Source organism: Tyto alba, unplaced genomic scaffold, assembly GCF_018691265.1.
Source record: "Tyto alba isolate M040663 unplaced genomic scaffold, T.alba_DEE_v4.0 Super-Scaffold_21, whole genome shotgun sequence".
Taxonomy (NCBI): domain Eukaryota; kingdom Metazoa; phylum Chordata; class Aves; order Strigiformes; family Tytonidae; genus Tyto; species Tyto alba.
Genome location: NW_024881295.1, coordinates 18657554 through 18683766, shown reverse-complemented (window position 1 = coordinate 18683766; position 26213 = coordinate 18657554). Strand labels below are relative to the sequence as shown.

Genomic DNA, 26213 nt, shown 5'->3' with positions numbered 1-26213 from the left:
GTTTAAGTAAAAAGACTCCTCCACCCCTGAGTAAGTGAAGATTACCCCACAACCGGCACAAACCTGCTCTGCGGGTCCAGGGGGTGACAGAGACTGCGCAGGAATTCGGGGTGAAAAGTTCAGCACTGAGGAGGAGGAGATACTTCCTCCCACGACCACCACCCAGTCCTTCACGACCCCTGCCCAGGACCAAAGGAACTCACAGCGCAGACTCAACTGGGAGGAGATCATGGAAATGCTAATTTTAATACGAAGCGGGGATAGGTGATGCATATGTATAGGCGTATTGCGAAATATTATGAATATGTAATCATTTGCTCTATAAATCTAAGGCAACGGTGCCACATGGTAGCACACATATTTGGAGGAGTGATTCCCTGTGTGCCCAGCGCTGAATAAACATACCTACTTTACAATCTATCAGATTGTGGAGTCTGTTTTCCGCACATCACTAGGCTTGTACTAACTTTCAAGTACATTCATGCAATTTTAAAAAGTTACTAGTTGTTATTTTCCCACACCATCCCTGAAGAACAGAACTACTTACACACCTGTAGGCTACCAGATTGCTGAATCACCTAAAAGCTTTGAACTAGCTGGGCCTCACCTTAGGATAGATTCTGAGGTTTGGTCTCAAATTTAGAAGGAAATTGTATTCTTCTGCTCCAAAACACTTAGCTGTGTTTACCTACATCCTGGAAGCAACAGAACATCTATTTTCTTTAGATCTTCCTCTTAACGTTTGGTACTATTTTCTTTCAGTTTAAAAAAGCAGGGATCTCAAACTATGTACTCTGAGTGTATAGTAAGTGCTAGTATTTTTATCAAGCAGCAAAATTAACTATTTTCTTCTCTAAGAACAAGAGACTCTTCTTGAATAATAAAGCAAGTAATGCAGATACAATCTTGTCTTCAAAGCACAGTAAAATGTCACCCTCAGACAGAAGTCCTTATGCTCAGAATACTTTCCTTTGTCATACAAACAAAAGAAATTAGAGGCTAAAATGGACATTTCTACTCTCCACATTTTCACAGAGAAGGAAAAAAATCCTATCTCCTTTAAGGTATTTTTTGGACCCACGGGAAAGTCTCATATAATCAAAGCAGCAGCATTTCATCCTTGAACTGACAGAGACAAGCATAAAGACTTGCTCCACTCTTCTTTGTGCTTTTCAAACTCTTGCAAAATATGCCCTTATGGCTCGTCTGTCTCAGTGAGTCACCAGCTAGATGGGGTCCCCAAAAGCAGAGGAAGAAGAGAACCGACTACAATCAGCATCTGCAGAGGTAAACACCTACATCCCAATCCTCATAAATGGTGTTTTTTCCAACAATTTGCAGTCCTCTTTGAACCTTTTCATGAACCTCTCAAGAGACTGGTTCCTATAGTATTTGTAAATGAAACGGAAAAGGAGAGGGCAGTTATTTGTCTCTCAAAACGAAGCATCTCTTTTGATGCTTTTCCCCTCTCCCCAACAGGCTGAGCATAATAGCTCCATTTGGAAATACCAAATTGGCTGTGACTGGTCCTTTATTATCCTGCTTGTAATATGACCCAAGCACAGACCTGTCAAACTAACTGCATTCACATGGGCTTCTCAGGAGACCCACTCCCAGCGTGCACAATGGTTCACACTACAGAGCCATCCAGTAGCATGCTATTTGGGGAAGCAGGAGCCAAAGCTGACTCTTTAGAGTTGCAGAATGCTTTTGCAGCCATGGGTGATCAAATAGTAAATTAAAAGCATGTTACTAAATGCAAAGCAACACTTGGGAGTAGAAGGAGCAGACCTAACTCTAGAGGCACGGCAGTGGGCTCTATTTAAGGTTTGTTGTCAATAGATCTATGAAACAGGCAGCCCAGAAAGAGCAGTAGTCAGGAAGGTAAAGTGAGTTTCATTGCTGGGGGTGCCTGGAAGGTTTCCTAGAGAAGAAACATTTATATGTCTATAACTGGCCTCTGCTTGAGGGAGAACTGACTTTTGGATTAATCCCAGTGTTCACCTGTGGCGTAACCCCAGCCGCCAACTAAGCCCCACACTGCCGTTCATTCAGTTCCCCCCACAGTGGGATGGGGGAGAGAATCAAAAGGGTAAAAGTAAGAGAACTCATGGGTTGAGATAAGAACAGCTTAATAACTGAAATAAAATAACAATGATTTTTAAAATTGTAATGAAGAGGAAAAATACAAAAAGAGAGTGAAATAAAATCTAAGAAAGACACGAGATGTAAATGAAAAACAATTGCTCACCATCAAGCGACTGATGCCCAGCCTGCTCCCAAGCAGTGCCCCCCGCCAGCTTTCCCCTCAGTTTATATGCTGAGCGTGACATCATATGCTATGGAATATCTCTTTGGCCAGTTGGGGTCAGCTGTCTTGGCTGTGTCCCATCCCAGCTTCTTGTGCACCCCCAGCCTCCTCAGTGACAGAGCAGCATGAGAAACTGAAAAGTCCTTGACTCAGTGTAAGCCCTGCTCAGCAACAGCTAAAACACCAGGGCATTATCAACATTATTCTCATCCTAAATCCAACTGTACCTGCTACGAGGAAGAAAATTAACTCTATCCCAGCTGAAACCAGGACATCACTGATGCTTGGACTCTAAGACTTTTAATACGGAAGTACGTGCTTTACTGCCTGGATTAAGGTAGGTCAAAGGCTGAGATGTTTGGGGCTCTGGAGCACATGGCATACAAGGAGAGGCCGAAGGAAGTGGGTTTGTTCAGCACAAGTAGAAAAGGTCAAAGAAAGGGAGACCTACTTGCATTTCTTCTGTTGCCTGAAGGGGGATAGAAAAGAGAGAGTCAGACCCTTCTCAAAGGTGCACAGGGAAAGGTCAGGAAGCAATGGTCACAACTTGAAACCAATGAAATTCTCACAAGACAAGGGAATTTCATTCTGAGAGTGGCACAGCACCAAAATAAATGCCCAGAGCAGCTGGGCAATCTCCATTCTTGGAGACTTTCAAAACTTGTCTGAGACAAGACCCTGAGCAAAACCTAACTTTGAATTTCAAGCAGGGGATGGACAACATCATCTTCAGGAACCTCTTCCAAACTAAATTGTGTTATTATTAAGGGAGCAACTCCATATACTGGAAGGACTGGTACACACTACATTTCTCATGAACCATATAGTTTAAAGAGCTATGACTCATGCTTGGCCATTTTCTTAGGTATCTTTAAAGCCAGTCTGAAAATCAAGATGACCAAAAGCAAGACCATTGTGGTTTTAACTGTGTTTAACTTATATTCCTATTCTCTGCAGTTCTTTCTGTGAATTGTCAGCACAGCAGTTCTGACTACTCCATAGGTGATTAATAAGAATAGACTCTCACCTTGTGACCACATGTGACATACTTAATGTCAGCATGTGGCAACCAGAGTTGGGCTTAGCACAAGTAGCTTGGACAATGGAGTACAAGGAAAGAGCACCATGTTCCAGTTCCTAGAGCTGGAATATTTAAGTTTTGAGGGAGGGGGCACATTAGCTTTTAGAAAAATAATTTCTAACCAAAGGTTTAAAAGGAGAAAGACGATTCAGAGATTTCTGCTGTTTCAGGCATTTATAAAATCTCCTAAAAAATTAAGTTGGAAAAATCTCTAAATAAAAGCATGCCCTTCAGAACAATAGGCCAAAATTACAGACCTCTCATTTGTTTTCAGAGGAAGGTTTAATTAGAGTGCTTGCCAGCCACAGATTTACCATGGGGAACTTTATGCTTCCATTAGCATTGATCAATGCAGCACACACACCTGTTTCACACAATGCTACTGCAGCTGAGTGCTTACTGCAAGTGCTGGATAATCTCATGGCTCCAGAGCAAGTGAGATTTTAAGGCATATGGTAGTACTGATAATCACGTTACAGCGACAACAGCTTGCCTACTTAATAATAATAATTTAAAAAAAAAAAAAAAAGAGGCTCAAAGAATGGGATTGTCATAAATTGTCCCCACTGTAATCCTTAGGGAGCTTTAATTAATTTTGAATAGGGTAAGAATTAAAAAACAAAATGAACCCAAAACCCCCAACAAAAAACCCTGCTTATTTATTCAACCAAAGTAAAGACAGTGAGGAAAGGAGTTTGATGTATGCTACTGACCGGCATATCTACTAATGAGGAAAGGGACTTGTCTGACATATGAGGCTGTGTGAGAAGGTAGGTGGCCTGGCATTCCTCCAAGTACTGCTGCATTCACACCAAATGCGTCTATCTAAAGCAAACCTGACAATAAATTGAAGAAGGCAGACCATGCCCCATGCTGTGCATTTGTATACCTCCTTGTCTTAGTGCAGCAAGGCTCCAGGCTGTTCAGGCTCCCCCGTGTCACCCCAACGTAAGAAAAAGGCAATAGTCCAACCAAGATTTAGCCTTATAAGCATGAAACTTGCAATCCAATCTATTTGTCCAGGCATAGCTCTCCCACTGCTTTTGCCTAGGGACTCAGCTGTCCCTCGCACTACTTTCCTCTTCACGAACACAGATGAAGGCAGCTGCAGTGAGGATGGGATTTGAAAACCACGTACAAACCAGTGAGATCAGAAATTAGCCAGCAACATCCAGGGTTGCAGGCATGTTTATAGAATGGGCCTGTCTTGCCACTGCCAAAATCTTACATAGTTCTCAGCCTTGTTCTCTGACACAGTGCTAAACACATAATACTGCCTGATGATGGAAACTCCCATTTATGAAGTAAGTTGTCTCCCAGTAAGCAAATTGCAAAGGATAATAAATTTAAGAGGATAATATGCTTTTGGTTCATCAGCAGCTTTGTTTCAGGGTGACCTATCTTCCAGACTGTAAAATAATTGCATAAACATATGCAAATCAAGCATCCATGACTTATCTAGTTCTACTGAGAAAGTAACCAGAGCTTTCATTGGCTTCAGTGAAGCCCAGATTTTTACCCCTGGGTATTTATTTCTGGATGGTATGCTGTATTCTGGCTCCTGATTTACTATATTTGCTCATGGGAAAATTGCAAGCAAATTGCAAACAGTTTAAACAACTAACTTCTGAATATCAGCAGAAGCTGTCAATCTCAGCTCTTTCAAGAGGCAGTCCTATTTTCAGAGAGGCTTTCAAACTACTTCACCAGTATCATCAGAATTTTCCCTTTAGAGTCATCCTTCTCACAACGTTGGTTTTCGTGGAACGGGAAGGTTTTTTTCCTCCCTTGATGCTTGTCCGCAGAAGCAATGCCCGTGCTCCCGCAGAGCGGAGGATCAGCAACACAGACAGGAGAACAACCCAGTCAGCAGCCAGCAAGGGAGTGCTTAGCTAGCAAGCTAAATCTGTCACAGCACCGGATGCCGGAGCTTTCCTTTTCTTTTCCAGAAAGGAAGCTTTCACACGTCTCTGAACTTGATACTTAGCAAACTGTAAAGGAATGTATTCCAGTATGAGTCAGATGGCCATTTACACAGTTGCAACATCAGAATGCAAATATCAATGCCTTCCACAAATGATCAAAGTGAATGATTTCCTAATCTTCTGAAGATATTTAAAACAAAAATATTATGATCGGTACAAATGAAGTACAATAGAAAATACTTGTGTATGTGTGCACGCGTGCTCACATGCACACCATAAGAAACAGCAGAACAGGGTTTAAAAGGAAAGTTAGCTACAGAATACTACATATGTGATTTCATGTAAAAGAAAAGGAAGAACAAACTGACTTAAAGATAATACGTCAAGATAATGAAAAACAGGACTAGAGCCACAAAATATCCAGATAAGGAAAAAAAGAACTGTGAAATTCAGGATTTTTGTGGAGGAATGAAACAAAATATGAAGCACAATATCAAACCCACTGTCCACTCCTAACACATATAGTAAAAAAACTGTTGTTACTAGTCAATAAGAACTCAAGACACATGATGAGTACCCAATGTCCCCTGTCCTGTGTCACACAAATGATCCTGACATGACTACTTGCGCACACATGGTTTTTGAAAGTATGTGCATATGAGAGTGTGAGTGAATGAAATCTATAACAGAATGAGTGTGGTTAGGCAGAAGTCTGCCATCTTAGAGGTTCTGTACAATGAGTATCACCTACCCCCTCCATAACCACTATGTTAAAGAATTTTACCAGACTGTGCATTTATCTAGGTTTGCATTTTATTAACAACTCAAAGTTGGGCCATCACCTCAGTGAGTGGCAGAGGATAGCTCAGAAACATCCTCTATATACACAACACTACATTATATTATGCAATTAATATTTGTCAGAAGAAATTCTCAGTGTTCTTGGTGTTTTCCCACGAACCTCCTGTTTTCTATTCTTCAGTGGTTTCAAAAGTCCAATATATTTTACTGTCTCAACTGATTCTTATTGTCTTGCCTTAGTTCCTCTTCTGAAGTTAGTGGTTGTAGGCAGAAAGTTCTTTGGTCACCACAGTCACTTATCTTATTATACATCAAAGATCACCTTTGAACTTCTGAGAATTATTCAAGTTGTTCTGATAATTCCTGCTTAGTCTATGTCTAGTCTGTAATAGCTATTTTTTCAATATTGCTTATTCTAAAAGTTAATTAATTACTCTTGTCTTATTTGCATGTCTTAAAACCAAGATGCATCATTCTTTTTCTGTTGATCCATCTGGACTGAGTTTTTAGTCAGCCATGGCAAAGGCTATACATCGGACAAAAGAGCAGCTTAACCGCATTATTTTATAGAACACCTGCATTCTATTAAGCATACCTAAAACAATTCCTAACCATTAAGTATATGTGAGTAAATTAAAAACCAATGAGGCTTAAGGTCTAGCTACCTGTTTCAACTATCAGTTTGCACACTTTGGAGATGGCTCCAACATTATCAAGTCATTAAACCACCTCTTCATATTACCTGAACTACACTGGCTTCACAGGGCAAATGAGTCTAACACAGCTGGTGTAAGACTGTTGTACAAGGAGTCAGTGACCCACACCCTTGCTTCCCTCTCACATATGCAGGTGTGCTGGGTGATACCAGCCAGTCACAGCAGAGTAGCCATGACTGCTTTCCCAGCGTATGCCTCCATACCACAGATGCTGTGTGACTGCTCTACACACAGTATAACTAATCTGTGTACACATAATCAATGCATAGATAACGTGTATGCATAAAATGTATACTCAGTTGTAAGTATATGTATAGAGCATTGTCTTGTCCTTGAAATATTATGTGCACCTGTACAAGAACTATAATTTTATTGATGTAAAGTAGTAGAGCATATTACCCAAGGGACTTTTCAAAGCTAAGTCTATCTTCCAAACTTGACTGCTATCAGTGATTAATGAATGTGTATTACGATCAAGACCCTGTAAGAGTACCAGGTGAACAGAAAGGCTGGTGACACTAACCACGCACGGGAACAACCCAGTGTGCATTGAGCCCCTCAGGACTCATCCAACACCATGGCAGGCAGGGTCCCAGCATCAGGAGGGATGCAAGACTGCTATTATTCTCTCCACAATTTCCATTCCTTATCGAATAACTTAACCAGCTTTAAGTGCTGAGTGCTTTTCTTACTGAGATCCCAAAAGGATGCCCTCAGTGCAAAAGAGTTTATCATAAAGTTTCCATTTATTGTTAGCCTCTCATAATCTGTTATGAAACAATTCCATTACTTGAAGAGCATTTCTAATCTACATTTGCAATTTACACTGAATCATATTTGATGTTTCATTAGATGAAAAAATACTATCACAACATGACATCTGACAGACGATGAAACTGCCTATAGGGATGCTCGTTTTCCATTCACTGCCTTTACAAAGAGCCTTTGGAGAACATCAGACAAATCCGTATTGGGAAAATATGTCATTTAATTGAAGTATTTTAACATCAGAAGGGGACAGAGCTCCCTATTGACTCCCATTTTGAGGCAACTCCTGAGAGGGTTGATGGTTTTGTTTTGGTTTGTTTTTTTGGGGGAGTGGGGTGGGATGTGTTTTTGTTTTGTTTTTGTTTGTTTGTTTGTTTGTTTGTGGGTTTTGGGGGGGGTTGGCTTTTTTTTTTTTTTTGAGTCTGCATATTCACAAAAAATCCTGAAATTGAACCTCTGAACTGCAGTACATCTACAAGTACATTTGCAGGAAACACATACCAATAGAAAAAGATACATTAAGTGAGAAAGACATTGTGTCATCAAACAACACATTTCTTTTGCAATGGAGTCAGATATTCCTTTGTGTCAAAATACAGTTATAGCTACCTTTACTGTTGGGAATCTGTAAGTCAGCTTTTTAAAGACAGTGGTGACTCTATATAAAAATCTATGTGGATGACATGTAAGTCAGACTTCACCACTCTCAAATCTCTGTGTACCCAAAGGGGGACATCACAGAACAAACAAAAGCCATCCCACCTAAATGACGTCAGGAAACTGGAAGGACATGTGTGTCTCAACACACTTGAAAATCCGGTAAATGCAGTCGCATCTGCAAGTCCAGGTGTGTGTACACCAACACTGACACACTCTACCCGGCTGTGCAGTGCCCCATTAACCAGGATCCCGAGGAAAGCAGAGCAGAGACTCACAGGGCTCAGCACCATCAGCCCGGACAGGATGTGGGCAGCAGTGAAGAAGAACAAACCAGCCCTGTCAGACCTGACTTGACCACTGCAGCTCCAGCCAGCCTGCTCTGCACCACGTTTCTAAGCACTTCAGGTTTTCCGCAGGCTTGCTAGAAATACAAAAAGGCTGGATTTTGAAGGTCCATAAAGTGTGATGGTGCACTTGAAGCTGATGAATGCCCTCAGATGGCAGAGCACAGACAAAAGGCTGCATAAGAGCCAACAGGATTTCCTTCACATCAATCCAATGCCAGCCATGCCAACCCAGGATGCCTCTGTAGAAAGCTAGTCAGCCATCTCTGTGCCACACCATACTGGCTTCAGAGCTGGTCCTGCATGGCAGGAGTTACTCCTTTTGCACAAAAGGCTCTCCAAGTCAGTGAATGCAAGCTACCAAGAAGAGTTTCTTGTGCATTGAGTGGTTTCCCTTTACAGGATGAATTGTAAATCTCTATAAACCACTAACACATCACTGGGATCTGTGATGAGATTTCAAAAACCATGGCTTGGACCAAAAAAAAAAAAAAAATTAGGGAAAGGAGAATGGAATTAAATATTTTTAGTAAGTTACTAGCATTATGCTACCATACATCTCTGCCCCAATGCCAATTTGAAAAGGCTGGCAATATACAGAATCCATAGATTTATAATGCTATATCTCTTAAGAGAAATTGATTAGGACTGAGTTCAAAGAAAAAAGATCAACTTTACTCACCATGGCTCTGCTGTTTATTACACAAATAGCACCAAGACACTGCGCTGTGTATTTACAAGCACATGCACCTAACCGCACACAAGTGCTGACGATTTCAGAACACTCCAGGAAATGGAGATGGATTTTTGATTTAAAAGACTGTCTAAAACCCTTAGGCTGCTTTGAAAATAGCAACTCATAGGGGCTTTTTTCAGGGCTACTCAATCCAATCCATTTTTGCTAACATGCTCCAAGCAATTTTATGAAGGTCTGGTTCAGCAGGAGCAGCATTGCAGCTCAGCTGGGCCAGCCATGTGTGGCATGCCATCCCACAGCTGTGCCCAGAAAGATCAGAGGAATGGTAATAAAAGTGGGAGGAATCAAGTATCTGCAGCCTTATCATAGCTACATCTAGAGTAAAGTCCGCAACTTATACTGTCCTGATTAAATACATGTGACAATGACAGAGAGATGATAAAGGTAAAAAAAAATTAAGAAAAAAAAGAAATAATAATGTAGGATTTGCAACATGTTTGAATTATGATCCTAAAAGTTCTTCTACATATTACCTGTCATGCTGTATTTATTATAAAATTCACATAGCTACTATGCAAGACTCAAGTTCAATACATACTTGGTTTATTGAGCAGTGTTCAAAAAAAAACCCACCATAATGTGGGAAAAAGTAAAAGAAGTGCAAAATGTTAAAACGTTTGAAATATTTGACACCTTGAAAATACAGCAAACAACTGAGATGGCTTTGCTGTCATAGCAGTATATTTATTAGGAGGATAGTCCCAGTGGGTCAAAAGGTTAAATGTCTGAGCCACTGCGAGAATTACAGAAGGCAGGAAACTATTTCATTTGATCCCAAGATAATCATGTTTCATTGCTGACCCTGGCAACACCACATAGAACACAAATATTAGAATGACAGCACACAGCAGCCCTTGGTGACAAAGAATAGGTATATTTGGAAACAAAAACAGGGACTTCAACTTTTAATTTCAGTGAAATATCACAGAGGAAGGTCTGGGGTTTTCACAAGGTCTGAGTAAGAAGACAACATATTTTCTGTAGAAAAAGAATAGTGCCATTTCTTGAAAGCCCTGATTGGCAAGGCTTCTCAGGACCAAAACCACTGAAAATAAACACAGAAAAAAGTGGAAAGATTACATCTTGTGATACACCATCATAAAGTTTGCTACTATTCAGACTGAGATAATGTGCTCAACATAGAACAAGGTTTTATATGTCCTGCACTATCCAGGAGATTAGACCAAATTGTTGTAACAACTATTAAAAACTGAATTATTCTTGCTTGTAACTTGCGCTGCTGAAAACATTTCCTACATAAAAATTTTTACATGGTGACATGGAGAAGTGCATCTCTAATAAAAAACTTTTTCATGAAAAGTCATTTATTAGCTACCTTGTAGAGGTGTCACCTACGACAGACATCCTGATTTTTAGGAACACTGATCTCTTGCTTTGGAAAATGGTAAGTTAAGTACTCGGAAACACATTACCCACTTGATATCTCTAAGCAGAAGCAGTACTGGACATTACTCAAGTATGGAATTACCCAAGGTGTGGTGACCTGACCAGTAATACTCAGGAAATAACCAGGAAAGATGGATTGAAAGGATCACCATCCTTGGGTCCCAATCTATGGACAGAGGATATTTTTTAATGGCAGGAAATGCAGAATGACTTTTTTGAGAGCATTAAAGTAAACACAAAGTGGGGAATTAAGTTAGGAGCATCTGAAGAGCATTAGAAGCTTTGGAGAGATCTTCAGACACTGTGGTGTGTGAGAAAAGAAGCCAAAAATAGAAGCTGAAAAATAAGATTAAAATGGCTGCAAACACTATTAAAAACAGAAAACATGAAGCCCTAGATAAGGAGTTGTGGAAATTGCAACAGTAGGTAGAGGAATACAAAGTCAAGGAATGTAATGCAATAACAAATAAAGTATGAAGAGCAACTGTGTTGAGATGTCCAGGAAAAGTAGGCTTCAGCAGAAAAAGGGGTAGCCAGCATTTTTAAAGAAAGAACACGAGAATAAAATAGGAAAAAAAAACAGTAAGTGAAGCATAGGCTGCCATTCAAGTAGTGTTGGATGTGAAAAAAAAAAAATCAGAAAGAGACTGATGATCACATACTGGGTAATGAGCAACTACCAGCTTCAGAAATTTAGCAGGGACACCAGGTACAATAACAGTCACAGAAGCTGGGGAAAATTCGAACTAAAACAGAAACATCTAGTGTGACTCACATATTGCAGGACTTTGTACTAGAGAATAAGAATATAGTACATGCTCTCCCCGTACTCCATTTGAAAAGAAAGAAACCAAATGCAAAAACTTTGTGACAGAGCACATTATTAAGATACAGAGAACCAGGGATCACAAGCAAAGCAGAAATGAGAAAATTATTACTGAAATGAAATTATATGCCAGTCAAGTTAGTATCATATCAAATTATATTAGGCATTTGAACAGGTAGACATGAATGATTTGCAATGGAAAAGTAAAATATAGATCAAAATCAAATTGCTCAAGCAACCAGAATAGTAGATGACAGAGTTGTGCTCAATTCAGAAATGCAAGCTAATCCAATAACTAAAAGTGAAGAAGATGGACTTCATGACCCTTGCAGTGCTTTAAAGGCTTTGCTATATTACCAAGCTTGCCTTAACGTTATACATCCCCCAGATCTCCAATTCTTCTACTGCTCTTCACAAAGAAGAAACTACTGGGAGCTACATCTGCATTTGTGCTCAAGAACAAAAAGGAACATAATTCTAATGAAGATAGCTTCAAACTAACAGTATATGAAGGATTAAGTCACCTCTTAAAGGTGATTATTGCCCCACCAGGTAACAGCAGCCAGCGTAGGTGAGCTTGTAGATAATTTCTGAAAGATTGAAACATTTTTCAGGAAGACCGAGACGAACTTTCACATGCTTTTCTAATAAGGATGAAGAGCAGCCTATTTAAGTGGTACTCTTTTATGATGAAGGCCCAGAGAGTCAAACAAAATTAATGGATGAGGAAGAAAACAAAATAAAAAGAAGTGGATATCTTGTAACCTGCATTATAAGACTAACCATGTCCTTAAAGGATACCAGAAAGAGCGGGTGGTGCAAAATCCAGGAACTGAATTGGGATGGAGAGAAGATACAGCTGAGATAAGAAAAGAGTACTTTATCAAAGAGGCTCATTTAAAAATATGAGGGAAAAGTACTCAAGCCCACAGCTACAGAAGAAAAAACCACACCACCACCTTTATGATCAGATTAGGATAGCAATAATTGCTATTTTGGAAGAGCGGGAAAACTATAAATAAACCCTAGCCAGAACCACCCCTTCATGTTAACTGCTTCCAGGACCAGAGTAAATAGCATTTAACAGGCTTGGGTAGCAACAGAAATCAGAGCAACTACATACACAGGAGATGTAGTTCACAAGCAGACCATGAGCACATGTGACGTGCCTGGTGCTACAGCAGCTAAGGGCAGAAAAATAAGTATTAGCAAGGAAAAGGACCATTGTGTGGTCAACTGAAGATGAACCCAAAGGAGCACAACAAGCCATATTAGGAAGCTTATTGTTACGGGACAATAATTTGGTGCTGATTTAGCTAACAGACATCTATGAATGAGGTTAGTGAGAACTGGATTTCCACAGTTTACCCATATTGGGCAATAAGAGCACCCAGCCCAGAAGAAAAACAGACATGGGAATAGTCAAGTGAAAGTACGTAATACCAGTCCAGCCCCAGTGCCACAGTGCCAGTACAGAAGTCAGACAAAGGCTGAAGAGGGATTGCAGTTCATCAGTGCTAGTTTAGATTAGCAAGTGGAATGTATCCCTGTGCAGCAGCCCTGCACTACACACAGCTCTCCGGTTTGGCCAGTACTGCAGCAGGCAGTAGACCAAATCCTAAATACACAGAATAGTCCCAAACCCAATAGAAGAAGCCTTAAGCCTTTTAACTACACAAAGAGCTTCAGTTGTGAAGGCTGGTGGTAAAGTTTGGATGCAACAAATTCGTTAGTCAAACATAAGCTCTTGTGCTCAACAGACAGATTATTATAAAATTTTATAGCCTGCATTTAACAGCAAATTAAGAGAGTTAATATAACAGTCTCTTCTGGCCTCCGGATTTACTCTTCTCTTAATAGTCTTGGCCTTTTTAAAGCACAACTGAAAAGCTCATTACCCTTCCTCTTTTCATAAATTTAATAGTGAAAACCCTAGACTGGTAACTACTGAGCAGACTCCAGTCAACTGAAAGCAGCAGTTCAATATCATAATTATACTGACACTGTTGCTATCCTCAAAAGCCTATCTTTTAGTTTAAATACTAACACAAATTCAAAGGCAAAGAATACTTCCTGAGTAGAAGTCAGATATCATAGGTCAGCTTCACAGAAAAGTTAAAAGTTAGACAGGAGTTACAAGTTAGGCATAAAAGAAACCAAGAAATTATATTATAAACACAGGAAAACTTCCTAAGGAACCATGCTCACTTCACATTACCTCTCTGTGTGCCTCAACCCACCTCTCCACTACTTGACTAAGTTAATTATTCATTAACTAATAAAGATTATTTTTCTTCCTAGATAGCTAGAACTTACAGATACCACTTCAATATGAATAAATAATAGCACACTGACAGGAATATGGTATTCATTTGGTCAGAAGGATGGTGGAGATAGATCAATGTTCATTTTACATACTAAGTAGATACCACAGTGATCATGGCTTTAAACATCACCACAACATTTTGATAATGTCTTCCAATAACAAAGTGAAGACACTAGACAACATTTTTCAAAGACTATCAAGTACCTATATTCATTTACCTTAAAGACCTTTGAATCTTAAAAGGCAGGAGGTCTAAATTCTAAATATCAAGTCCCTTGTAACATAGTTTCGAAGTGGGCACTCATAAGTAATTTATTAAGATTAATTCTATTTAGTATTGCCCCTCAAAAATGGAGCAGAAAGCCTAGTAGTAGATCTAGGACATTTCACATTTTTAAACGTGAAAAACATACTAACCTTTCAGTTTGAAGAGTGAGGAGTCTGGGATCTCATAAAGGGAAAGAATCAAAATCCCTCCCCTACACTCATCTTGACAATCCACAGCTGTGTAAACATTTTCTTATTTCTCGAAAAAGGGGATACTATTTATCACACTTTGATTTTGTTGTTGAAATTATCAAATTTGATTTGGTGGTGTTACAGTCTTCAAGCAGTTGCTTTAATTTTCTATGAAATTTTTGTTAAGGGCAGTCCCAAAACAAAAGTTTTTGTTCTGTTTTTGGACACATGCTATAAGTATTATTAATGGCAAAGGCAGGAAATTACAAATGTTTGCACTTTAAAAGAACAGTTATATGCCCTTTATAAGTGAGATGACTGAAAACATTTAGCTTAAAAAAAAAAAAAAAAAAGCCAGAAACTACATTCCCTCTTTCTCTCTGATTACAAACACTTTTACTTGGTAAGTAGTTTGTATGTACACAAATCATGAGCTGATGTTGCTGAAGTTGTGTATTTTACTGACGCGTCAGAATGTGTCAGAAAATTCACATAAATATTTTAAGGCAAAGCGCATAGCAGGAAGGACAGGAATGTTACCACAATTCTCTGTTGAAACAACTGTGGTCCAAGTAGGCAAAATCATAACAGTAAAATTACACAGTCAATTTTAATGCTGTTGAAATAGCCCCCTGATTTGCAGAAAATATCCACGTTTTTCACCCAAAGAACCATGGATGTCAACTATGACTGTTACTCAAACCATAAGGGTTAGTGCATTTCTGTACACAGAATTTAAAATGGCCAATCCCTATTATAGAGAGCAGTTTTGAGATAAACTAATTAGATTTTGAGCTGTTAAAGGCTGACAGTGAGTGATGGCCCAGCTGCTTGCCCTATTATTTCTGCTGAACCAGAATGAAACCCTTATGTTAATAACAGTACATTAGTAGAAGCGTTTTTAGATAAGACACTACGTGTAATAAGGAGCATGCGTTAGTGCAATCTGAAAGTACTTCACAATGGCCACTGAAAGATGATGGTGCTCTAAAAGCCAACACTGGTGACATTCAAGCTGGGGTTTACTGTGAAGGACAGTGTTGAAGTTACAAGGCTTCCCAAAAACTCTTACATAACTTGCATAAAAATATGTTCAAAACCAATCTGTAGCTGGTACAAAAATAGAAATCCAGACCAAACATTTAGCTTCGAATGGGCCAGAAAAAAACCTGATGCTATTTCTGCTTTTTCATTGTAGTCCCAGCTACTTTTACACAACTGTTATTCACAGGTAGGTCTTTAAAGCCAAAATCATATAAGGAAGACCCAGTCAGTTTCCCTAAAATATAGTTTAACACAAGTACAAATAGCTACATATGCTCCATGTAGGCTTTTTTGCTATAGACATTTTTTTAGGGCAGTTATCCACTTATCAGTTAGTGGAGATTCCATTACTGACCTTTGGGCATTATTCTGCAAAGTAATATACAGACTTTTTTCCACTAAGTTTCTCTAGGATTATCATGCTTTATTTTAATTTCAAGTGGTTCATTCAGAAGGAGAATGATTAGAGCAAAATGGAGAAAAAATAAATTATATTTTATACTTGAATATTACATCACAAGCCTTTGCCTTATTTTTAGTAGTCACAAAATTAGAGACAAAAAAAAAATCTCACTGTTTTAAAAACTAGATAATTCTACTACAACATATGTATTGTCCTGGGTTTGAGTGAGTGGTGGGGTTTTTTGGTAGCAGGGGAGGGGGCTATCGGGGCGGCCCCTGTGAGAAGCTTCTCAAAGCTCCCCCAGCTCCAAGTCAGCTCCACCTCTGCACCAAAACTGAGCCAATCAGCTGCGCCTCTGCGATAACATATTTAAGAAGGGACATGGTGACGGGCAGTGGGACTTGTGAGGAGGAGTTGCTGCAGCTGCGTGAACACCAAGGTCAGTGGAGGAACGGAGGAAGAAGGGGGGGGGGGGGGGGGGGGGGGAGGTGTGCCAGAGCAGAGACCCCCCTGTATCCTGTGGTGAGACAGCAGGGCGGCCCCCCCTGCCACCCATGGAGATCTACGGTGGAGCAGACACCGATTTATGGCCTGTGTTTTGCATGGATGATCAAGGTGCTATGCCTGAAGAAACCAGGGTCTTGTGGGAAAAGAAAGTTACCCCCCGCTGCTGTAATTCAGCACTGGGAGGATTGCAGCATGCGGGTGTGTCCCATACTGGAGCAGCTCAGGAAGGGCTGCAGCCGTGGGAGGGACTCACGTCGGAGAAAGTTTGTGGACAACTGTTTGCTGTGAGAGAGGGACCATGATGGAGCAGGGGAAGAAGTTCCAGAAGCCCTCCCCACCAAAGATGGAAGAAGCAGCAGCACTGACTGCACCCCCCATTCCCTGCCCCAGTGCCACTGAGGGGAGGAGGTAGAGATATCGGGAGCAGAGCTGAGCCTGGGAAGAAGGGAAGGGTGAGGGGAAGGTGTTCTCAAGATGTGGCAATGCTGCTCACTGTCCTACTCTGTTAAGTGTTGTTGTTAATGTCTGTAATAAATCTATGTTCTTTTTTTATTCCCCTAACGAGTCTGCCTTTTGCCTGTGACCATAATGGGTGATCTGCCCCTCACAGTCCTATCTCAAATCCCAAGCCTGGATCATTTGTCCCTTCTCATCACTGTAAGAGAAGGGAGGAGGGAGTGACTATGTGGTGCTTGGCTGCCGACCAGGCTCAAACTGTGACAATATATAGGTTATAGAGAGAGAGGTAAGTGCACACACATATGTAAGTGCATTTACAGAAATAGAAACTAAGGCAAAAAGGAGGTTAATGTCAAAAGTCTGAACCCATTAACAGGATAGAGTTCTAGGGTTGCCAACTAGAGACTTCCCTCCCTTTCTTCACTAGAGTGGTAGACAAATGAGTTCTTTTAAAAACAGACTACTTGCCTAAGTGTATACATTTTGACTGTTGGTTTCTAACTCTTCATAGCCAAGGATCAATAACGTATGTCCTGGGTTGAGTGAATGGTGGAGTTTTTTGGTGGCAGGGAGATCAATTTCTTCCCAGCTTGCGTCCCCGTGGGAAGAGAACCCAGATCTCCTGGTCCCATGGAAATGATCTAGCTGTATCAGTTGTAACATCAGGCAGCAGGAAGGACAACAGACAAACAAGTAGGAAATGCTAAGGGAGATGGGAGTAAAGAGAAGAAATTAAGAACTTCAGTATTGTAAGACAGATTCTTCCAGATCCTTAACCTTCCCACTGCTGTGACAGCTGCTCTGAGCAAGACTAGTCTTAATTTTGGAGCACAAGATACATGGTGCTGTAAGAACCCTAAATAAACTTTGACTTCAGAAGAAAAGGTTCACTGAATCTACGAAGGCCATATATTTGCATTCCCCATTTTCTCACTAACAGTGTATCTAACTTCCATTTTGGGAGAAGAGTGAACTGCTTACCCAGAACCCACAGTTACACTGCAATAGCAATTCATGTACTGACATGACTGAGACAGCAGTATATTTCTGCATCTTAACACCTTGATCAATTTTATTGAACAAAGCTGCTGTCCATTCCAAAACTTATCTGTAAGAAACATCTTGAACTGCTTCTTTTAAATAAGTTCAATCAATGCTGAGTATTCCAGAACCCTCTTCAGCATAGGTTTCTCATAATTTTTGAAGTGGAATAAGGAGTGAAGCTTAAACATTTAAAGTTCCATTTCTTCCTCCAGCAAAAGCATCCTCACCTCTTCAGAAAAATGGAGATCTAGGCAGCTTCTTATAAGCACCTGAGATACTGACAGACAGCTAAAAGGAAATGCAGTTTCAAGGCTGGTTAGGTTTCGACTTTTATTTTAGCCTATTGAAAGGAACTGAAGAAAAACCACATTTCTGAAAACATATGAGAGGAAAAATAAACAGAAAAGCACTCAGTAATTCTAAGTGCATTTCTAACAATTGCAGACTAGTTTGCTGCTTTCAATTATTAAATGACACTTACTCCCTGAATGTCATGGACTTTATATGTAGCTGAAACCTGCATTTGTAATCTCACAGCACACTACGTAAAATTAAAAGCTCTTACAAAAGTGATTGTTCCCCTATGTTAAAACTTCATCTGATATCTGGGTCAGCTGAAAAATCATCACATAGAACGTATGCCCACAGTGTCAGCATGGTGGGCAAGTGAGCCTGCATTCTGTCTTTTTAACACTAAAAAATAATAATAAAAAAATTTCCGCCAAAAAAAAAAAAATCTTTCAGTTATTTTGCTTCCCATTTACTGTCCCTTCTTCTTTCCTTTCTAGGAGACAATTACAGTCCCATCAATTATATTTTCAAGCTGCTTTGCTGTAAGTGTACTTTCGCACCTAATTACTCCACTTACTCTAGCAGCCAGAAAATATGTCATTTCATTTCGCAGGTACCCTCTGGTTTTATTCACAGTACCTTCTCTATAAAGGTCTAGGACTGAATTAATCTTTCCTGACTAAACAGGCTGTTTTCCACCACCTATCCTTTTCTATATATTTCTTCAGAAGATCTGTCCTATTATTCCATGGAGGTTTCATGCCTGCACTGCCTGTATTTTCACAGCATCCAATTGACAGCATCAAATTCTGCAGAGTTTGGGGATTATTTTTTGTTCCTTGTATACATCAGTATCATCCTAAGAAAACCAAGTTATAACAGCATAAGTAGTTATGACAACGGTAAGGAATACTTTTCAATTTTTCTAAATACTAATATGTGTGGATATGTACATATATGTAGTAATTATAAAGAACAGGTATATTTACTGCAATGAGAATATACAAACACATTTAGGTAGTTAGATCTTATACTCTACCCGGCTGAGGGTGGGAGATAGGGCAAGGACTTCTTATAAGAGGTTCTCTCCCTGCCTGGATTTTGTCCAAGTTGACAGCCTGTGATACAAAGTAGCCCAATGAAACACTAAAGATTATTTTCTATGCATATATTAATGATGGATTGCTTTTAACTTCTTTTGAAAAAATCATATGGCTTATCTACAGAACAACCATACTCAGAAGTTACGCCCTGCACATTTCAGGCTAATTTTATAGTTGGATCTGCTCACTTTTATAGTTGATTTGCTCCACTATTTTAGAAAATAAGTTTTTCATTAAAAAAAAAAAAAAGTCATCCCAGAGAAGTGTTTCCCCTCCCACTCACTCCCCTACACATTTTATTCATTCAGCAGTCCTGGAAATTCAGTGGGGAATTATCAGCCTTCTGTTCAGTAACAGAGATCAGCTCCAGGGAAAGAAGAAAAAAGAAAAAAAAAAAAAGAAAAAAAAATGAGCAGCAGCTATGAATTGTGGCTTTCATCAACACCAAATCTGACTGAATGTCCTTCCTGCTAAGCTGCAGGAAAAAAGAGAAGACAGAAAGAAATTTTTTTTTAATTTAGTGATAAATGTTATAGAAATAAGGTGTCAGACACAACCTGATACTTCAGTGAATGAGGTAGTTCAATAGGAAGGAGCTCTGCATGGCTTAAGAAATTAAACAGGCTACAAGTAACTACACGTCTTTGTGTGGTTAGCCGTGCTTAAGGAAGATAGAGCACAGCCTTACCTCCTCTGGGGGAGGAAGGCCACCCTGTGCTATCCACCAGCCCCCTCTTCCCAGCTGGTGCCTTGACTGCGGATGAACTAAGGAGCACATAGGTAGATCAGAGGGTAGCTCAGCTGTTCAGGTCTCAAACAAACAAACAAAAAAAAATAGTGTTGATAGGAAGAACAAGTCACTGAACCAAAAGCAGCTTAGCAAGGTACCTGCTCCAGGGGCTATGGGAGACCCGTGGTCCAAGGAACTGATAAACCTATTGCACTGGGAAAAGCTACAGCCACCAAGAACATCCTTCAGGCTCCAAGGGAAGAATGAGCATGAAGTGCCACCCGCAGACAAAAATCTGTCACATGACATGAATTTGCTCAAAGTACAGTGCTCTGTTAAGAAATCTGGGCAAAGAAGGCTCGTTTTTTCTGGTTTGGTTTGGGTTTTTTGTTTGTTTCAGGGTTTGGGATTTTTATTTTTTAGATTATCCCAAAGATAAGCAATCCTCAGAAGGTACATAGTGACTGCCACAAAAGCCTTTCTTACAGCTCGAAGAGGCAGAATGTACTTGTATCAGCCTCCACCAGCAGAATGGGGTCCATGGGGACATCACTCTGATAGCACACAACAAAGTTAAAAATAAAACACTGTCCAGTGCCATAGAGATGCAATCTGTGACAGCCTTTCAGACAACATGGATCTCTCGACGTGCCACTTTGTTGTGCAGATGTACCTACAGTTCCCCATGGACAACCTCTTCCAACTGATGTGGGAAAGGAAGTCACCTTCAAGGATGTTCAAAGGCATGCCCATCATCCATGTATTTTAAATCCAAGGGCACATAACATGCCAGAGAGACTGATTATGAAGACTGCAATTTTCCCCATGCTGCCACAGTCACTATCTTAAATCACTACATGAACATGTATCACAGAAAAGTTTCCCAGATAGCTGATGTGGATTTAGAAAGGCTGATGTACAAATGATTTGGTTTGTTTGTTTGTTTTTTTGTTTTTTGTTTGTTTGTTTGTTTGGTTTTGTTTGTTTTGGGGTTTTGTTTTGTTTTGTTTTTTTTTTTTTTACTAGTGGACAACCTCAAGGAAAGCAGTAAGAACAAAATTCAGACCTTTGTTCAGTCTCTGGGGACCTCACGAAAGCTTTTGCTCCAGTCATTTGGACTTTATTAAGCAAAGCAGGTTGTCCTGAAAAAGTCAGCTAACAAGTCAGTTCCAGCAAGGTACAATGATCAATCACTGACGATGGGTACACCTGAAGCCTTCTTAATTTATCCTGCTGAAGAAAATAGCGAAAGCACCTACTTTCAGCTTTGCTTGGTGTATTGCTCCCCTTCACACTCACAGACATTTCCAGGTCCTTGGGTAAAGTAGTTTTCAAGTGAATTAAATATTTTACAGTTTTTGCTACCCACAGCCCATGTTCTTACAGGGTTCAGGGTAAGGGATATATGGACTGTGGGATGCCTAACCTTAGACAAAGAAATGCATCTGTCCATCTGAAATATTTGGTGCTATAGAGCAGCTGAATATCATGGCAAGGAAAGCAAAAAAAAATGTTAATGGTGTTTCAAACAAATCTTTTCCAACTAGGTGCACAAAGGCAAGACAGAAGGTGAGAATTAAACCAGGCAATTGTTCTTCCTATATGAGAAGATATCCCTGGCAAAAAAATGGGTTTCATAGCCATATGAACTTTATAAAACACAAGAAAAGAGAACATCAGATCATGTTTTACATATCTTCATTGCTTATTCAAAACTACTTTTTACTATCCCCTATATATTGCTGTCTTGGAATAGGAGATTTACCCATACAGTTCGGAGACTCCTGAGACTCAATCGAGGCAAGTGATTTCCTGCCTTTATCTTCTTCCAGATCCCTATAAGAACTTTGCTGTAAAGTGAATTTAAGTCTACTGAGTCTACCTTTAGGTTAGTTACTCATTCACCCCTTAAGAGGGTGAATGAGTAACGTTTCAAAGCTTCTAGGCATCACTAGATCATGCATTGAAAACCACTCACAAGCTCTCATTTAGGCAGCTGATTCCATGAAACGTGATGCAAATTTTTAAAAGTTACTGGGCTCCACAGATTTCCATCTTGCTGTGTTTTCCTTTAGGTCATAAAATAAAGTTTGACTATGAATAATTGCTAAAATTAGGTGACACGATTTAAGGCATGATTAACTCTTTCCCAGAGGTATGGTCTACCAGTGGGGTGGAAACACACCCCCACAAAAAACAAACAAACAAAAAAAAACAAACCAAAGACAACTACTACAAACAAACAGCATCCTCCCATCAGATAACTCTTTCCATTAAAGAGGTTCCTTTTCTACTACAGAAACAGCTACTTCCCCCTCGCTGTGCAGACATGATATGCAAATAAAATTTTTTTAAGATACAGAAACCTCATTTCAAAAGCAAGTAAGATGTAGCAATTACTATGCTATTTAGGATGCAGATTTCCTCTCCTAACTTATAAAATACACAAACTTAATGGTCATATGAAGTGCTCGTGATTTACTCTTTATTCATCATGAAAGATGAATGTAAACTTCCAAAAAACAGTTACCAAGCTCCCTGCCCTGACATTGTCATCAGTATCATCATCCTTCAAATATAAGGGAGGCATTCACCCTAAAAGGGGTGGAAAAAGGCAGTGGGTTCACTTCAAGTCACGAAGAAGAATAAAAGCAGTGCAAAAGAGACTTGGCATTAGTAGAGGAAAAACAGCAGCACTGCAAATTCTGCTTTAGGAGCCAAGATGGCAACAAGATTGATCTAGTTGATTTTAAGTGGATTTTCAACAAGGATGCAAAAGAGGACTCAATCCAGGAAAGCATTTAAGCACGTGATAACCTTAGCATGTAAACAGACCTCCAGGTTTCCATGGCACTAATAACAAAGAAGATGTTTCATTGGATTAGGACAGAACTCCTTATTGCCTTCTTGCAGCTACTCAGGTAATTATTTCAGGCTGAAAAAGGTGTAGGACATTCACAGATAGATTCACTATTACCTGAAAAAGTGACCAGTCAGATATACCAACCAATATATTATCCTGGGTGTATTTCACAATCCTAAAACTGAAAATTTCTGTCATTCAATCAAGGGAAACTTTCATAAACTCTAAATATACAATATAAGTAATATCTTATAATCTATAAATGACCTTTAAAGTCATTAAATAAAAAGTGATGTAACACAATTCTGGGTACTTTTATTATATTTAGTCTCCCCTCGACAGTATTTTGGAAGGATTAGATAATTGTTTAACTTCTTTCAAAACAGCCAATCTTCCAACTATCTTTTAGAGACAGTAATATACCAAAATTAATATTTCACAGAAGAAATGGGTTCTCGGTCTGTTTCCCCCAATGAGTCTTGGTGTTCAGTTTAATACAGAAAGATTAATGCACACCTGCTTTTTAACAAAACTCCATGCTATTAGTTAAAGCAGGGAAAGTAAATACCCTTCTGAGTTGGCAGCCCTGCCTGTTGAGATGAGAATCTGAATCACACGTTTATCCCTGCTCCACAGATTTATTTCTCATGAACACTAGAATCTATCCCCACCAGTCACAAATCCCTTGCCAGGGCTGATTTTTTCCACATTTTCTACCAGTAACACACCCCTCTAAAGATGTGCTGAATTGTTGGCATCACACAGCAACATATTCAGAAGCGCCCACTTGCCAGATAACCTCATCTGTTTTTTGCGGTTCTACTACTGCAGTGCTCATTCGAATCAAACTTAATAACATCACTGAAATGCTAGATGATCTCATAAGATTACAGTATCTTTTTTTGGCTAATTGAGTTTTATTTGCCATGTGCGGTAGTATCAAAAGCATAACTTAGTACAGCTCAATTGAAAGGAGAAGCTGAAGTCATGTAAACATAAAAATTCAAAACAAAACAACTTGTTTTGCTTCAGCAACAGCAATAAATTGAGGAAACATATAATCTTGAGCAAAACATGCAGTCAAGTTTCCACTCAGTCTATTGTACTGTGCCATCACAGCCAAAGCCAAGTGCTATTTTGGAGTCCACAGACTTCTGAGCAGTCCCAAATAGCTGTGGGCCCTCTTCCACAAACTATACAAGAACAGAGAAGCAAGATGGAAATCAGACTGAAACAGACTGACACCCACAACAGAACATCCCTCTCATCTGCCGTGTTGGATATCTGCCTTGGATGCATCAGGGCAGGCTGGTTACAGCCGCGTCGGCAAAGCACCCCAAATCAGGAACCGGGGCTGGCGGAACATGGTGGGTCCCCACACCTTCCTCCACACGTGTAACTCATACCTGTGCGTTGCTTGGGTCCAAGATACATGATTCCAGGCTGTCATCATCCTCCTATCTTTCACTGTTGATCCAGGAAAATAAACTCATACAGCATCTTTTTTCCTGGAGAAAGATGTTTTTTAGCCAAAGCCTAGAACAATTTGCCTCTTCAAATGCACAAAATGTTACTTTAACCTCTCTACCTTGCTCTCAATAGTTGAGAGAACAGCTTAAGAGTTCCTCTTTGGCTTCCTTCAGTGATAACAACAAACCAAATTAAAATATTTTCATAAGGTAGATTAATAAAGCTAAAAAATATTTTGAAGCATTGTGTTTGACAGAAACAATACCAATGTATTATCTTTTTTTTAAAAAAGCACTGAATATGCGTATTATGTCTTTACACAGCAGATCCAGAATAAATGTCTAGAATAAAAGCTTCATCAATAGGGGTGATGAATATTTTATATTTCTAATGTAATCCAAGCTTGTTTATCTCAGTGAAACTTCCTGTTTTCTGCATATATCCTGAAATGGCAATTTCACTTCTCCTGTAATAAGATATAGAATAGTATCAAGCTCCTCGTTTTGGTACAGTCATCCATTGACCTCTCATACAGACCAAACTGCAGCAGATTCAAAGTGAGGAATGTGGAAAATGTAATAGCTCTACGAATCAATAAGGGTATTAAAAGTGCCAGGAGGATAAAGGACAGCCACTGCTTGGAGATCAGTCCAAAGATTCCTTCTACTGCACCTCTCTGTTATCTAACACCTACCTGTGATGAGAGCTTTTTTTCCAATTTGATTTATTCCACTGAAGTTTCTCTGGTGTTAGTCAGCTAAATTACAGAACTTGTGGCTAAGAGATAGAATTGCACAAGAAATATTTGCACTGGTTCTACTAATATACGTTCAGCAGGATCAGAGAAAGGCTTTGGTCAGCTGGCAGGATGTCTCAACTCAACTGGCATACTTTTGGCACATCTCTACATTTCCCCTTCTGCCTCCTTTATTAAAAATGTAACGAAATATACAGGTGAGAGCAAATTATTGCAAATTCCTTCAGGAAGAATGAATGTGTTTGACGGTGGCCCAATCTGAAAAGCTTTCTTTTCAGAAACCACTTAATGAATCATTGCCCCTTAGTATTTCCAATGAGGCATGTGCAGATTACTTTGCATCTTTAATTCAGGAGTCTAGAGCAAGTAACAGGAGAGTTGCAGTTGCTGCCTATGCATGCATTCCATCCATTTAGAACTAACATGGTCTCTAAGATCATCCTTTTATACTTCAAATATTCTTACATGCTTCACCATTACAATTCACAAAAATCAGATGAATCTTTGTGTCAAATGTTTTATTCAGTTATTGTTAACATAACTAATATTCATGTAGTATTGCTGCTATGGCTTGTGGAAGAGAATAAATGTCTATACTATGATTATTTTTAGCCCGTTTTTAAAATTCTGAACTAAGATTACAGTCAGGCAGCTCCAGCAAAGGCATTGGGCTAGCCCTCAAGACTGACCACAGCTAAAAACTCTACAATGACCTTCTTGAAAACACGTGAGCAACTGAGATCTTACCTTTTGCTAGTAAACAGAACTGGAGTTTGTTGGGTTTGGGTTTGGTTTGTCGGTTGTTTGGGTTTTCTTAGGGGGAGAGAGGGAGGCAAGCAGAAATTAACTTCAAAATGAAGAAAGCTAATTTTTTTTATTAACTTAAATGTCTTACGCATTTTTATGTAACTAAAGTCTTCTGTACTTGAAGTAATCCACATATGTGTTGTCAGTTTAAGAAGCAAAATAAACTTAATCTTTCAAGTAAGATTCTAGTAATGTGAGATTATATTACAAAAAAAAAAAAAAAAACCAAAAACAAGCAAACAACAAAAAACCCCAAACAAAGAAGAAGAAAAAAAAAAAAACGAACAAAAAAATAAACCACCCAAACCATTAAACAAAACAACAGTGACTACATTCTGTTTGTGGAAAACCCAT

At 39.4% G+C, this 26213-nt stretch overlaps 1 protein-coding gene across 6 annotated transcripts in view; it reads right to left on the bottom strand.

Annotated features, from left to right (window-relative positions):
- Nucleotides 1-26213, bottom strand: part of BICD1 (BICD cargo adaptor 1) — a 176859-nt gene that overhangs the window by 92728 nt on the left and 57918 nt on the right. The window lies entirely within an intron of this gene.